The 15,407-nt window shown below is 36.1% G+C and overlaps 1 protein-coding gene across 1 annotated transcript in view; it reads left to right on the forward strand.

The window, feature by feature from the left end:
- The first annotated feature begins 886 nt into the window (after positions 1-886).
- Positions 887-15,407, forward strand: part of LOC105210802 (serine-rich adhesin for platelets) — a 115,397-nt gene continuing 100,876 nt past the window's right edge. Inside the window, exon 1 of the mRNA XM_054226300.1 lies at positions 887-906. The gene's annotated coding sequence lies outside the window, so the exon portion shown is untranslated. The remainder of the gene's footprint in view (positions 907-15,407) is intronic.

Here is a 15,407-nt window from a genome sequence, read left to right on the forward strand (position 1 = left end):
ACCACAGTCGTAATTGATCGTCGCTTTTTGTTTATGTGTTCGCGGTGTTTTTAATTGATTTGTTGCGCTTTTATGTTCACAGCAATTATACACTTTTGTTTTTGTACTGTAGTTTTTTTTTCGTTTTGGTCTCTCTCTCTCTCGCTTCCATTCCAGACATTTGTTTAGCTAAATAGCTTTTAAAATAACAACTCACTTTTTTCCGTAATCTTGATCGCCGGTGCAGAAATACAATGCCACAAGCTTCATTACTGTGTCTTTACTAAGTTCGGTATTCGGTACATTTGTGCATTTGTATATTTCCATCTATGTGCCGGTGATTAAGTGAAATAATCTCAAGATCATCAGCGCAAACTTGCAAGTATCATTGCAATAGTTGGAGTGTACTTATACATAAATAAGTCAAGGTTAGGCTTATGTTTAAGTGTAGCTCAAATATGTGGTTCTGAAAAACATGGTGACTCATAAGTCGGTCACCTCAGAGACTTCCTTCTTTAATATATCATTAAAATCATTTTAAAATATCTAAAAAGTTATCCGAATCCAATAGACATTCCATCTGTTAGGCTCTCGTTGTTATTAATCCCATCCATAATAGCGAAAATGATCTCCAGGAGTATGTATATGCCAGTATTTCAAGAATTACCTCAATCTCCATAAAACTAATGAATTTAATCTCTATGATGTATTAAATAATTCGGTATAATTTTCATATACCCAATGTAACAAGGGTTATTTGGAACTGTACACTCCTAAACATATATTCCATTCCAATTAAAAAATTATTATATTTATAAATTGTAGATTTTCCTGCGACCAAAAACTTATTGATTTGTATTTTTAAATCCATTTCAGATACAACTTCACTCCAAACTAAGGCAGTGATTTTAGAGTGACCAGAAAGGGGTAAGTCAAAAAATATTTTTGTTTCAATTATATTTTCCCCAACTATAGTCATTACAATGAAATGAATGACTTTGTAGCTTAAGAGAAATAAGTTACAGTTAAAAAGAAATAGTTTTAAGAATCATATAACAAGAACAAATAATTAACGGTTCAGGTTGTGAAGAATTAGAACTATAAATTATAAATTCATACATCCCAGATAGTTTATGGTATGTTCAGAATTTGATATACTTATACAAATTAAAAATCCATATTCACTTTGAAGTCTGGTCAATTCATTTTCTTCATCTCGTGACATCGCCCAGGAGATGGGAGTTAGTCACCAAACCATTTTAAACCATCTTCGGCAGGCTGGATACACCAAAAAGCTCGATGTTTGGGTGCCGCATGATTTGAAGAAAAAAAAACCTTCTGGACCGTATCAACGCCTGCGATATGCTGCAGAAACGGAACGACCACCTCGACCAATTTTTGAAGCAGATCACATACGACAATATTAAGCGAAAACGGCCAGGAAGGTTTTGCTGTGTGTTTGGTGGGATTGAATATGATTGGACCTGTTCCTGTCCATGGCATATTCACCAAGAAATCTGGTTAGTCCATTTTTTTCACTCTAGTGATACTTAGTATACCAGGAGTCATAGCAAAATAAATTGAACCTGTAGTATTTTAAAACGATTAATTCTCATATTCATATCATCAACGAACACATTAGGGTGGTTCATTATTGTATAATAATAATATGAGATAATTGGTTACGGATAAAACATGAAAGTTAATCTTCTTCAGCTACTATCTAAATCTGAAGCTAAAATTTTTGCAAACTTTTTGTCAAATAAATAATTTTTAATAGAAATATAAACGATAAAATATCGTTAATCATAAGCTTTAGAACTGTCAGAACCGTTCACACCGCCACATAGAAAAAAAAATTGTTATGACCTGGGGGTCTTACTATGAGTACGATTTGTTTTTGGGGTCGCTGAATCCGAATCCGAGATCCATTTAACCTCAACAGATCAAGGTTGAGATAAACTCAGAAAACACCCGAGTGAGAAGATTCAAGCGATTCCGAAGAATTTTTCAAAAAACCGTCCGCCATTTTGAAATTTGAAAAACTGCCACCGGATTCGTAATCAGCGACCCCGAATAACGAATTTCAAGCAAATCCGATGAATTTAAAAAACGGTGTCAGCCATATTGGTTTTCTGGGGTTAGGTCGAAATCAAGATCTGATGGAATTAAATAGACCTCGGAACTCAGCGGCTCCAAAATCATACGGTACACATATTAAGAGCCACAGGTCATGAAATTTTTTTTTGTGTGGCTGTGTAACTGATTGATCTTCTTAACCCATAACTGAGTTACTGGTATCAACAGTCTTAATACACAATCAATACAACCTTAAATTAACCTTATGAGCAATAATACACAAATAGCATCGTCATATTCCTCGACCTGTTTTCAATTTATTGTGGAACAGACAAAATCAAACAATAGAAGCTTCTAATAGAGAAGGGAGCCCAATTATAGCAGCTCTTAACTCACTTCAAAAGACAGACGACAGACAAAATCACGGATTTCAAAAAACATCTCAGACAGGTCGAGGAATATCAATATTTAAAGAAACTTAGGCTCAGGCTCTAAGGAAATCTACCTGTTTTAGGATTAAATTCTTACCAAACTTGCACCAAATTGATTTATTTCAAAATCTAAAAAGGTCGACGGTATTCGCAACCACCCTAATATAAATACGTACTTATGCATCATCAGTGACATTCAACAATGAAAGGCTGAAAAGTTAAATATGAGTGAATACAAACTGTAGAATCATTACCGCAGATTTCATTGCACATAAATTACTTGCAACCGATCAAGTAGCCAATGAACCAACAAAACTGCACTTCGACCCATGAAACCTCCAAACCAAAGACATACATACACACATGAACACGCCTGCATTGTGGTGTTGCCACACAATTACACTTGTCGAAAGCGTTTGTGATGGCGCTAACAGAAAATAGCATATACAACAACAATAACAACAACAATAAATAATAGCAACATCAATTGCAAAAGTAAATATAGCAAGCAGTCGGTAGGGATGACAATGTTGACGGCAGGACAATACAGTTTGCCAACCACAACACTGCGCTGACCCGTACGAGTTGAGTTGAGTTGTGTTGCGCTGGGCAAATAGTTGAGTGTTTGAGCATGTATAATGCTGGCCGAAGGGTTAACAGTTGGTGTTTTTGTTAGGGTTTAATCTGCTGTTAGTGCTTGGCAAACATACCGACGCACCGCCCTCAACCAGCCACTAGCAAATATCAACAATTGTTGTTATTGTCACACACTAAGTTATAACAACAGTCCGTCATACATGACCCTCTAGCCACTCTTTGCACTGCCAATTTCGTTGCTGGGCTAGTAGTACCCACTTCTAGAGGGGAGGGTAAAGTTGTGCAGTTATGCACATGAGCTGACCAGCAGGCTGTGTTACTAGCTGGTGACCCTATGTGGCATACAGTTGCCACCTATCGCTGTGTTGGGTTTGTCGGTTTGTCGGTTTTATGGTTGTAATTGTTTGTTTGCCTATGGGCGTTCAAGCTTCGGGGTTACTGCTAGTTATGTGTAACCGCCTCTTCGTTGTTATATTAGTTGGCACTAGTTAGGCGCTTAGTTTCCTTTATGTGACACACACTACCAATCGGGGTTGGCGGCTACTTGTTGACTTACTGCACTTGAGTTTATACGACTATTAGACAGCGGAAGAACCAAAGAACTTATGAAGTCGACTTTCGTTTTTAGCAATTCCAATCTGAATCTTACTATCTCGTTATGTAACTCTGAAAATACCAAATCCAGGTTACCTGTGCACCTCGTAAAATGAATTGTAGGACCCGTCCAAATTCATCTAAACTCTGTCAAACACACTGATTCTTAATGGTCTTATATAAAGGTTTTAGTATTGATGAGGTTCAACGATTCCTACTGGATTAAGTGTGCTCATTAGAACTCCTTGAATAGTCTTAAAGCTGTTGGAAATATTAAATCTCACAGCAAGAACACTTATTAGACCATATCATTGAGACTCTTCATCTACAATCGAAATCCAACAAATACCTCTCCACCCAAACAAATCTTCCGTAGATCCTCTAAACGGTTTCAAAACAACCAGCAAAATTTCATTTAGGCAGCTCTACCATGGATTATTTGATTACCATATACATATCTTACAACCCTCTCGTTACAATCTCTCCTCTATTTCCTCTATACTCTGCGGCATTACAGTTTTAGAGACTTGAAGAAGTTACCAGAGACCTACATAAATAGACAATAATTTAGTACAAAACTGATATCTGTTCTGCTTAGAATCCTCCTATCGCTTGTGCTCTTATATATATCTCGATCCACAAATCGGTTTTCAATCAATATTAATGCAGGTCTTTATGTCTTTTGAAATGTAGAAATCTAAATAAACTTATAATACTTGTATGTTTTTGTAACTACCATTACCTTGACGTTGTTTGTTGTCTTTACTGTTCAAGATATTGTGTTCGTTGTTATTGTAACAGCTCCTTAAGGTGTTTGGTGTCTTTCACTGCTGATGGAATTGTTGAGTTTTGTGTATAAAAATGTATTCACTTGACGCGCGAAATGTTTTTCTTCCCATATAGTACAATCCCTATAGGAAATTATTTTAGCCTCTATATATGTTGTTTGAACCGACAACAGCCTCCAATTCACGGCTTTGTGTAGATTATCTTTTATGACTTATCGTCTCCCCATGTCGACTTGTAAGAACTCAGAATTTGAAAACCAGGCTGTGAGACCATATGTCTGAAAAACTTGGAATTCGAAGCAGTTCCAGAAATTAAACCTTGAGAAAGAATATGTCAATTGTGTTTGAAAAATTCGAATGTGGTGGAATCACGCCGAATACTGAAATGCCAAAGCCAATGGCACCAGTTTCTAATCAAGACCAGGAACACTCGAACACTCTATACCACAACTTCAAATCAATACATTAACCAATTTCCTATTGGTTCTAAAAATGTGTGAATAAAAACTATGCTTGTTTATTTGCCTTCTTCGCAATATTACCATAAACAATTCTATCTACTTTAAACGATTCGTGTAGAATAACAAGACGCCTGGAAAATTAAACAATCCGAACATAACACCACACCCGTTCGGTTGAGACTTGAAGAGGATATCACACAACACTTTATACCATGGGATTTAACTTGTTTAATGCACGAGTCACATCAGAAGAAGTGCTGAGTAGCAGAAGAGTGAGCGTACAAGAAACAATAATGTCTACAAAAGAAGTAGCGACAACTGACACCTTTGTTGAAAATGAGACGTGGCAAGCTGACTAGCTGACAGTTTAGTCAAAGTGGCAGACGAGTGGTAATGTGAAGCTAACAGACACCGTAGCTGGCTATGAAGACAACACAGAACGTGTACAAGATAGTTGGTGTTTGCAACGGTGGTGACGTGGGCGAGCGACTTTAATTAAAAAAAATCTTAAGGAACTCTATTTTTCTTTTTCAAGATGACGTTCGTGTGTCTTCTGTGCTCCTCTTACTTAAATTTGATATAAGCATTGTACTGGAAATTTGCTGACATTAATCAAGACTTGGCGTTTCGAGTGCCTATTGATCATACTAAAAACAAAACATGTTGATTTTTTGTATCATACACCAATTCAAAATATTTGATCTGCTCATCATACCTAATCGTATATCAACTATCCTACACTTAGTAATACTCGTTCCAACAATTCAAATATACATACAAGTTTAAAAAGTGTACGCATCGTAATATTAAAGATCTGCCCGTTATATCTTCCCATAACTTCTTTCAATTTTTCGGTTGCATTCGAAAACTATATGTACTTCTCACGTCACTTTTAAAATATTTAAGTTAACGTGACACCTCAAAATATAAATTGACTTTACACTACGTGAGACCCCAAAACGTAAACAAACCTGGTATCACGTGACCCTCTAAAACGTAAACAAACCTGACATCACGTGCCCCTGTAAAATGTAAACAAACCTGACATCACGTGACCCTGGTTTGTTTACCTTTTGGGTCGAGTTCATTGACCTTTGGCTGGGGTTTGTTTACCTTTCGGTTCGAGTTCATTGACCTTTGGCTGGGGTTTGTTTACCTTTCGGTTCGTGGTCAATGACCTTTGGCTGGGTTTGTTTACCTTTTGGTTCGAGGTCAATGACCTTTGGCTGGGTTTGTTTACCTTTTGGGTCGAGGTCATTGACCTTTGGCTGGGGTTTGTTTACCTTTTGGTTCGAGGTCATTGACCTTTGGCTGGGGTTTGTTTACCTTTCGGTTCGAGGTCAATGACCTTTGACGGGGGTTTGTTTACCTTTTGGGTCGAGGTCATTGACCTTTGGCTGGGGTTTGTTTACCTTTTGGTTCGGGGTCAATGACCTTTGACGGGGGTTTGTTTACCTTTTGGGTCGAGGTCATTGACCTTTGGCTGGGGTTTGTTTACCTTTTGGTTTGAGGTCATTGACCTTTGGCTGGGGTTTGTTTACCTTTCGGTTCGAGGTCAATGACCTTTGGCTGGGTTTGTTTCCCTTTTGGGTCGAGGTCAATGACCTTTGACGGGGGTTTGTTTACCTTTTGAGTCAGGGTCAGTGATCTTTGGCTGAGGTTTGGTTAATTTTGGGTGGGGGTCTATAACTTTTTGGCTGAGGTCTGGTTACATTTTGGATGGGGGTCTATAACTTTTGGATGAAGTTTGATTATATTTTGGGTGGGGATCTATAACTTTTGGCTGATGTTTGATTACAGTTTGTGAGGGGGTCTATAACTTTTGATTGAGGTTGATTACAGTTTGGGTGGGGGTCTATAACTTTTGGCTGAGGTTTGGTTACGTTCTGTGTGGGGGTCTATAACTTTTAGCTAAGGTTTGGTTACATTTTGTGTGAGGGTCTGTTACATTTGGCTGAGGTTTGATTACATTTTGGGTGGGATCTATAACTTTTGATTATATTTTGGGTCGTGGTCTATAAAGTTTGGCTGGTGTTTGGTTACATTGTAAGAGGACACGTTACAGGACACTATATTTCTACTAATTTAATGCTTATATTGCTTGTGTTTTATGTTTATGTGAACTATATGCTGGGAACTCTTTTTGATTTGTCATCCACCCAAAATTGAGAAAAAAGCACGACTAAAACTGTCTTGCTAAATTCTGCAATTATTATATTCCACTTATGTAAACAAAAGAACACACACCTCCACATATCAAAATTCTCACTCACACATTTATTTAAACAAACGATTATGTAAATCACCATTTGTATAAAACATAAATAAATAAACAGCGCCTGGGGAAGTTTACGACAGTTAAAGATGTTCTATATTCATATGTATATCGAAACATGCTCTCACACATTCATACATACATATAAACGAAAGTCTATGCGTGAGGAGTGACACCACCACCCACAGGGAAAAACGTTTCAGCTATCAACTATGGGGATTTCAGTTTAACGCAGGTGCTATTTCTTTGCCGCACACACACTTAAACATATGTACATATGTATGTACATATTTATATGAATGTGTTTGTCGGTGTCATATTTTATGCTTACTCAACTCTTTTAAAATTCAAATTTACACCTCTGCTTGGTGCAAATAAACCACCAAAATATGTGTGACACACAACAAGAACAATAAATATTCGCCTGCGAATACATAAAGCAAACTGCTGGGTGCAAAATATATGCAAAAACATATGTATATTCTAGGCAAAAGAATTGTCATTACAGAGATACCATATACTCAGATGTGGATATGTATATAGCTAAAGTATGAACCTGTGCGCATCAGTAAAGCCACTTTTAGTACTTACTCCTCTCATTCCTAATAAAAAATTTGATATGAAGATATGTGTGACTCTAACCCTCAGTTGTAGTCTCTTAAGATACCAGCAGCTGGGAGACTGTAACCGAGAATCTAAATTCAATTTAAGCTACGTCAAATCCAACAAAAAAAGGAACATGAAACAAACGAAATTGAAAAAGATCTGTCGTTGACGTGCTACTCGTCAAGCGTAATGCGATACTCTGGTAAGCAGCTAATGGTAAATGATGCCAATTCTGGCAGTTAAGTAGCAGAAGATTTCCAGCATCGCCGTTGCTCGTGGGAAATGTATACTATTTTGGATTTTTTGGTGCTTATATAATTACATAAATAGGTAACGGTTATAAAAACTAGGCAAAAAAGTGAAACTTTAGCGGCAAGAAATTCTTTAGAGATTTTAGAAATAATTTTGATTTCTACTATTTTTTTTCTACTACCTTTTTCTGCTACCTTTTTCTACTACCTTTTTTCTGCATATATTTTCTACTACATTTTTCGTTTATTTTATAATTAATTATAAAAAATTAATTATAATTAATTTAAACTATTTTATTAAATATTTAACTGCCAAGACTAATTCTGGACATTCTTCTTGCAAAAACTTGATGCTATTTATGCTAAAATTGAGTGAAGAAATTCTTTCTACTACCTTTTTCTACTCCCTTCTTACTGCACTTTTACTGTTATTTTTGAAAACAAAAATATTTTAAATTTATTTCTACTAGTTTTTAAACTACTTTTCCGACTCCTTTTCTACTACCTTTTTAAGGTTATTTTCCTCTTTAGAACACCAATATCCTTAATGATTTTACTAAAATGAGAATACAAAATTCTACTGTCATTGCTACTACTATTTTTTGCTGTCATTATCAAGCTTTACAACCAAAAATATCTTCACTGCCCTTACCCCTGCCACAGAGAAACCCCTTCTCACCACAAGCATGAATTATAAACATCCTTTTTAATTTCATCTCTTCTGCTGCCACATGGACCGGCCGCATCGCATTAATATTCATTGGGTGACCACCAGCAAGTATCAACTCATATCCTACCGTTGCGGTATTATCGGTAATAAAATTAGTTGGATCCCTTTCAATTCACACACACACGCACACCCTGAGCACAAAGTCATTTCGTGCACAGCCACGAACGAATCCAACGACCTTTTGTTGTAATCTAAAACGTGCTCTGCTCGCTAACACGAATGCCAACGAGTAAATGCCTGGTCAGGGGAAGGACAAACGTGTAGACATGTCCTACAACAATGCAAACAGAGCATACACAACAACCATAGCAAGTGGTTCTCCTACCACTAGGTACCCATTGACTCTGCGTTGAGCTCCAAGAAACTTTACACTGTTGCAAATATTTGCCGAACCGTTTCAGACCGATAATCGAAGTACAAATCGTACTAATTGACATTCCAGGCAAACAAGTGGACAGTGATGGAGTGACTTTGATTCAGACGGGAGTCAGTGGGGAGAGTAGGAGAGTGCTGATGTGTAGGAGTGATGGCAGTGAGCGTAAGCGTTGACCGATTTCGATGGTTAGTGGGGGCAGCCGGGTGTACGACACGTTCATGATAAATGCAGATTTGTTTGAATTGTGATGTGCATACATACATATATGCTCTTCTATGGTCATATTAGCTTCAGCTGTGTGCTCTTCAGTCTTTTGAAATTTGTTGTTGTTGAGTATGTTTTGTGGAGCATCAGTTTAGTCGAAAATTATATGACTCATCTACAACATTACTGTCAATGAATTGCCAGTTTTGAATATTATTTACATTTTTGAAGATTAGTTGAACTTTTTTTTGAGACATCGGGTGTCGGAATTCCTTATCTATGTTTATTACACATTTTATATAAAAAAAAAATAATTTTTATTTATTTTTTTTGTGATTTTTATTTTACTTGTTTTGAATACAAAATTTTACTCAAAGCAGCTTCTTCAACTTCAGCTTTCGCAATTTACTCACATATAACCTTTTCTGCTCTTATCTCAAAGCCTACGAACAACCCTCCATTTGCTTGGCTGAGTGTGCTCTTAAGTAGCAGCAGCAAAAGCGGACAAGACGCCTTTGTCACATGTAGCAACATATCACCTGAGGGCACATTTTGGTAAAAGCTTGGGCAGTTAAGCTTACATATATACCGTATGGATGTATGTATCATACGCATAATATTTTAAATTCGTACCTACAAACAGACACATAACCATATATATAAACGCCTAATGTGTCTTTGAGTTTTGGTTGACTTTAATATTCGCATAAATGTCAACCGAAGAGGCCAAAGCCGCAAAAACATATGCGACTGGATTATTATAATTTTTTCTACTTTTATGATTATGCTACTTTGTAGCCATATTTTCTTAAATATTTATTCACATGCGAGGTACACATAGGTATGTCCGTATATTTTCGTAACATACATATATAAATATGTATATTTTTACAGTTCTTTTAGACGTGGGTTCCATTATGAGCGTTTTTACCCAAATTGCTCAATCAATGTAACTATTTGCTCAATAAAAGTAAGCTTATAGATGAATATATGCTCATATATTCTTCATAATATTCACTCTTCTACTTTGTACGGCGCATTATTTCTTATGGCATCATATTTAAAAACAAAATATGTAAATAAGCAAATGTTGCAACTTCGACACACTTCAAGAGATACTGTGGTCAAAACTATGCAAAAACTTAGATCGGATTACGAAATATACATAGCTTGGAAAATACAAAAAGTTCGACTTAATATCTTAATATTAAGAATATAATCAAAAATGCTATCAAATTGGAAATATCTCAAAGCACCCATTAGCCCACATAAGCTTTAGCTTAATTAATATCTTCAACATTTGATCCAAATGACTAGATAAAAACCGAAATAAACGGATAGAAGAAGTCAAGAAAGGTTGTAAAAATATTTATCAAATGAGACTTGATTAACACAATATTGCGAGACCTTAGTTTATATCAAAGAACTTTCATATGACAGTAGAGTATGACAGACCTTCTTTATTCAGACAGAGGCGTACTCTGTCGGCTCTATATTCCAATCTAATCTTTATCAAGTCAAGTAAACGAAATATTTATATTCAGTATAAAGTGGCTGGGAAAAATATCTATTAGTTGACCATTTTTGTCACAGAAGAAGAATATTTCTCGTAAACTGTAACTAGACGACATGAAGATGATAGAATGTATGACATTTGACTTGACTCCACAGAATATAATACTGGAAATATGTTGTTAAATATTTAAACTCTTTAACTTCCATCTACTACTTTTCAACTTTTTGAATCTATGACTTTGAAAAAATATTATAAAAAAACTCTATTGATCCGTCCATTGGCTGTTGAGTCTACGTAATTGGAACTGATCCTTAAGATACCATCATCTGAGAGACTGTAACCGAGAATCAAAATTTAATATAAGCTACACCAACAGTATTCCATAGAAATATTTTATGTAGAAATAGGAAACAGTTAAAACCATATTTAAACTTTGTGATTTGTTCGTTCAAGCGTTTTATGTCTCTGAACTGAAGTTTCATTCAAACAGTCAATAAATAAACGGTCTATATACTGTATGGTTTTGGGTATTTTTAATTCGATCTGATTTAAGATATGGTGTATGCTACGACGACAACAATAACTCCATAAGATCAGTTAGGGTGCGATATAGAAGTTTTCTGAGAGAACTCCCAAAAATATGTAAATCTCAAGATTTTTGTCGGAAATATTAACCCTCTCAAGATTTTATTACAAATATATTTTTTCTCTTTTTAATATTGTAAATTATATTTTTGTCACCATGGGACAACAGAATTCCAAATATTTTTAAAGCTTCCGCTTAGGCTTATTTTGTATTCCTACAATTCCTCCGAATACATAAATAGCTGACCAGCAATTTTAAGCTGAACCCAAAAAGGTGTTCATGCTCTCAGAAGCTGTGACACTTATGTTCGTACATATTAGAGGAGGGCGCAGCACAGGGATCAACCCAGAAGAAAAGTTGATTTTGTTTGAATGCGGTTGGGCTTGGCTGCGTAGAATATAAATAGACAGATACTGGTGGTCACTTTTGTGAGTCCTACACATGTATGGCATGTATCTTTATTTGTAACCTTTCTCTACAGAAAAAGGCCACACATTTCCTTTTTGCCTTTGGTTATTTGTCCAAACTTAATCCGTTGCTCGTTGTCACGTTTGGCGACAAGACACATTGCACCGTCCGTGACACATTTTATTTGATCCTTTTTGCTTGTTTTAACTTCTTTTTTATTTATTTCTTTAAAACAAACTTATTTCTTTTCTATTTCACTTTTTATTTTATTTTATACTTGCTTACCTTAACCACTTGTGCGGCAATTCTGCCGACTGCTTCATTTTTATCTTCTTTGCTCTCCGCCTCATGCCACTTGAAGCTGCGTGTATTCGATCTTGTTCTTGGCAGCATTTACCACACCGGCCGGGTGTGGCTCTTTTTTTTCGAACACTTTATTATCGCTTTTTGGCGGGTCATTTTTGGCAACTAACACATTGTCGGCGCTGCTGTTGGTCCGTACGACCTGCCTGCTGGGCCATGGTTCACAAATCCGCGAAGCAAGCTGGTTGGTTGGTTGGTCAGGCCGTTCGTTTGGTCCATTGCATTACCGGCTTGTTGTTCTCTACTTACCTGCTGCTGCTGTTGTTGTTGTTACTAGTGTTGTTGGAGCGTAACACGTTTTGGCATGCTTTTAAGCAATAATTCATGGATTAACGCCATTTAATGCCTTGTGACTTTTTCCCTGTCATTCTCGCTTTATTTCCTATCACATTTTTTATTTTATTTCGTTTTTCTTTTTGTCTGTTTTATTGGCTGCTTATCCTTTTCGGAGTTAATTTCTTCGCTTTGTTTGTTTTTATTATTATTTCTTTTTCTTTTTTTTTCACTCCTGCCACTTTGTTATTTGCCTCCTAATGGTTTTAGTGATTTTTGGGGTTTGTTAATTTGTTTTTGTTTTCTTTTTTCAATTCTTTTCTTTGCCTCAGCACTTCAACGACATTCCAACAAAGTGACTAATATGTGTTAATTTAGCAGGGATTTAGCTTTGAACACATGTGTGCTAAAAAATATTAAAAAAATAAAAAATATAAAAATTAAAAAATTTCAAAAAAAGAATCTAAAAAATACCAAAAAACAAAAAAATATCTCACATATCCAAATATTTGCTTTTATAGCTTGTTTCTGTTAATGCAGCACTAAATCAAACTTTTAAAGCTCCAAAAAGTAGAGGCTTCTTCACTGACCACAGCTGTCTTGGTTGTTTGGTTTATACCCAGCAATTAAAGCCGAAATGCATTTTTTGTTCGTTTTTGCTGTTGCTCTCTTCTGGCATTCTACCTTAAAGCACTCATTTATCTTAAACTTTGATGTTTGATATATTTGAACCTCCTGGAAAGGTTTTGGAATCAGTTTTTGTGCATTTAAAATTCTTAACGAAGTTTTGTGTGGCACGTGCTAAAACCGCATTTAGAAATATTTAAATTGCGAGATTTTGGTTTCAGGGTTGCCACAGAATCGAAAGTGTTGATATGAAAAAAATACCAAAAATAATATTTCCGACCAATTTGTCGACTACTATTATGTATGTATGTATTAATTGGCATATAGTTTGTTTAGCCGGCCATAGCCGATAGTAGCGCGTCATTCCTTTCTTTTCTTCGCAATTCGGCGCCAGTTGGAAATCCCAAGTGTAACCAGATTGCTCTACACCTGTCTTTCCAACGGAGTGGATGCCTTCCTCTCCCAGGACTTCCACCAGCGGGTACTGCATTGAACTCTTTCAAAGCTAGAGTGTTTTCTTCCATTCGGACAACATGAGTCTTTCTATTATTCACTGAACTATGTCAATGTCATCGTATAACTCGTACATCGTCTGCCATCGTTTCATCGTCTGCGGTATACGCCGTTGCCAGTGTTCTGAGAACCATAAATCTTGCGCAAAATTTTCCTCTCGAAAACTCCTAGTGTCGTCTCATCTGATGTTGACATCGTTCAAGCTTCTGCACCGTAAAGCAGGACGGGAATGATGAGAGACTTGTAGAGCTTGATTTTGGTTCGTCGAGAGAGGACTTTACTGTTCAATTGCCTACTCAGTCCGACTATTATTATAGTAATTATAATTTTCTTCCAATACCAACCAACCTTACTACACTGTACATAAAAAACCGCAGCTAACTTAATTATGGCGCTCAAATAATTTGGAAGCAAGTAATAAAATGTAGCTCACCTTTTAGCTGAAAGAAAAAAGCAAGGAAATAGCACATTGAAGTAGTAAAGTAAAGGAACTAAAAAAATCATAAACAACTGGCGTCATGCCAAGTCAAGTTCATTATCAACCACCACAAGCAAGCCAGGCTACCCTTTAAGGAAATGTATGATTTATATAACTTGATTTACTTAACTTGCAACACTTCTACGTACTTGCTACAAATCAGAAGCGCAGAAGTAGTGAATTATTTCCGGTATTCTCTCCATCCATTAATTTCTTCCTCATTGCGCATTTTTCTGCCAAATGAATAACGGCATTAAATGTCCGGGGCGTGCCTTGAAAAAATTGTGAAAATATTTGAAAGCAGGATGAAAAATTTCCATGCCACAGTAGGTTGCGCAACGAGCGGAAGTCATAAAAAACTTAGAGAGGAAGTGTTAGATAGTTGGTTAGAGTGTGAAAGTGTTGGAATGCTTAAAGGGATTTCCGGTGCTTGTGCAGTTAGGACTTTTAAGGAGGAACTATAGAAAAATGGCGGCATGGAAATTTGTGCAAATTGTTGCAAGTATAAGAGGAATAAACGGTATGTGACTTATGAGTATGTGAGTTGTATGTAGAGAAGAGAAGATCAAAGGCGAACAGTAAAGACAAATAAAGGTAAAATTTGTACGATAAAGGTAAAAGGTCAACAAGAAGCAGATAGTTTGTAGTTGGATTAAATACAAATTTTGAATTTATTTCCGAAATGAGAAGAAGTCTAAAGTAAAGTCAAGTATTCTTTAATTTTCCTTAATAAGGATAATATCTTTCTATTCTTCATTCTCTCCCTTCATTAACCACAAGCTGCTATCCTCGTTAAAATCATACAAAATTACCACAAAATCAATTTGTTCGAGCAAATACAGTAGCCCAAAACAAATTGTAGAAACCCAAATAGCACCTCTTGTGGATACATTGCTGGTCAACGAGTCGCATACGTCACATAGCATACTCATTTAGCATAAATATATACTCGTTCATATGTATGTATGTATAAGTTTCTAAAGACGAAGCAACAAAAAACCTCCCACCGGAAGCGTACAAGTGGCGAAAAATGAAATTGGCAAAATGCTGAAATTGAAATATGAGAGGGAAAAGGCAACGAAGACACGGATGAGTACTTCAGCTGACAATGAAAACAATAAAGGCGGGTGTAAAGATGGGTCTACTGCTCGAAGGGTATTGAAAAATATTTTCTTTTTTTCATCTTCTATTCTTTTTGCTACAATTTACAAATGAAGGGTGTTGTACTCTGTGGGTTTCTACATATATCGATTCGAATAATAAATACAACAA

Source organism: Zeugodacus cucurbitae, chromosome 3 (genome assembly GCF_028554725.1).
Source record: "Zeugodacus cucurbitae isolate PBARC_wt_2022May chromosome 3, idZeuCucr1.2, whole genome shotgun sequence".
Lineage (NCBI taxonomy): Eukaryota > Metazoa > Arthropoda > Insecta > Diptera > Tephritidae > Zeugodacus > Zeugodacus cucurbitae.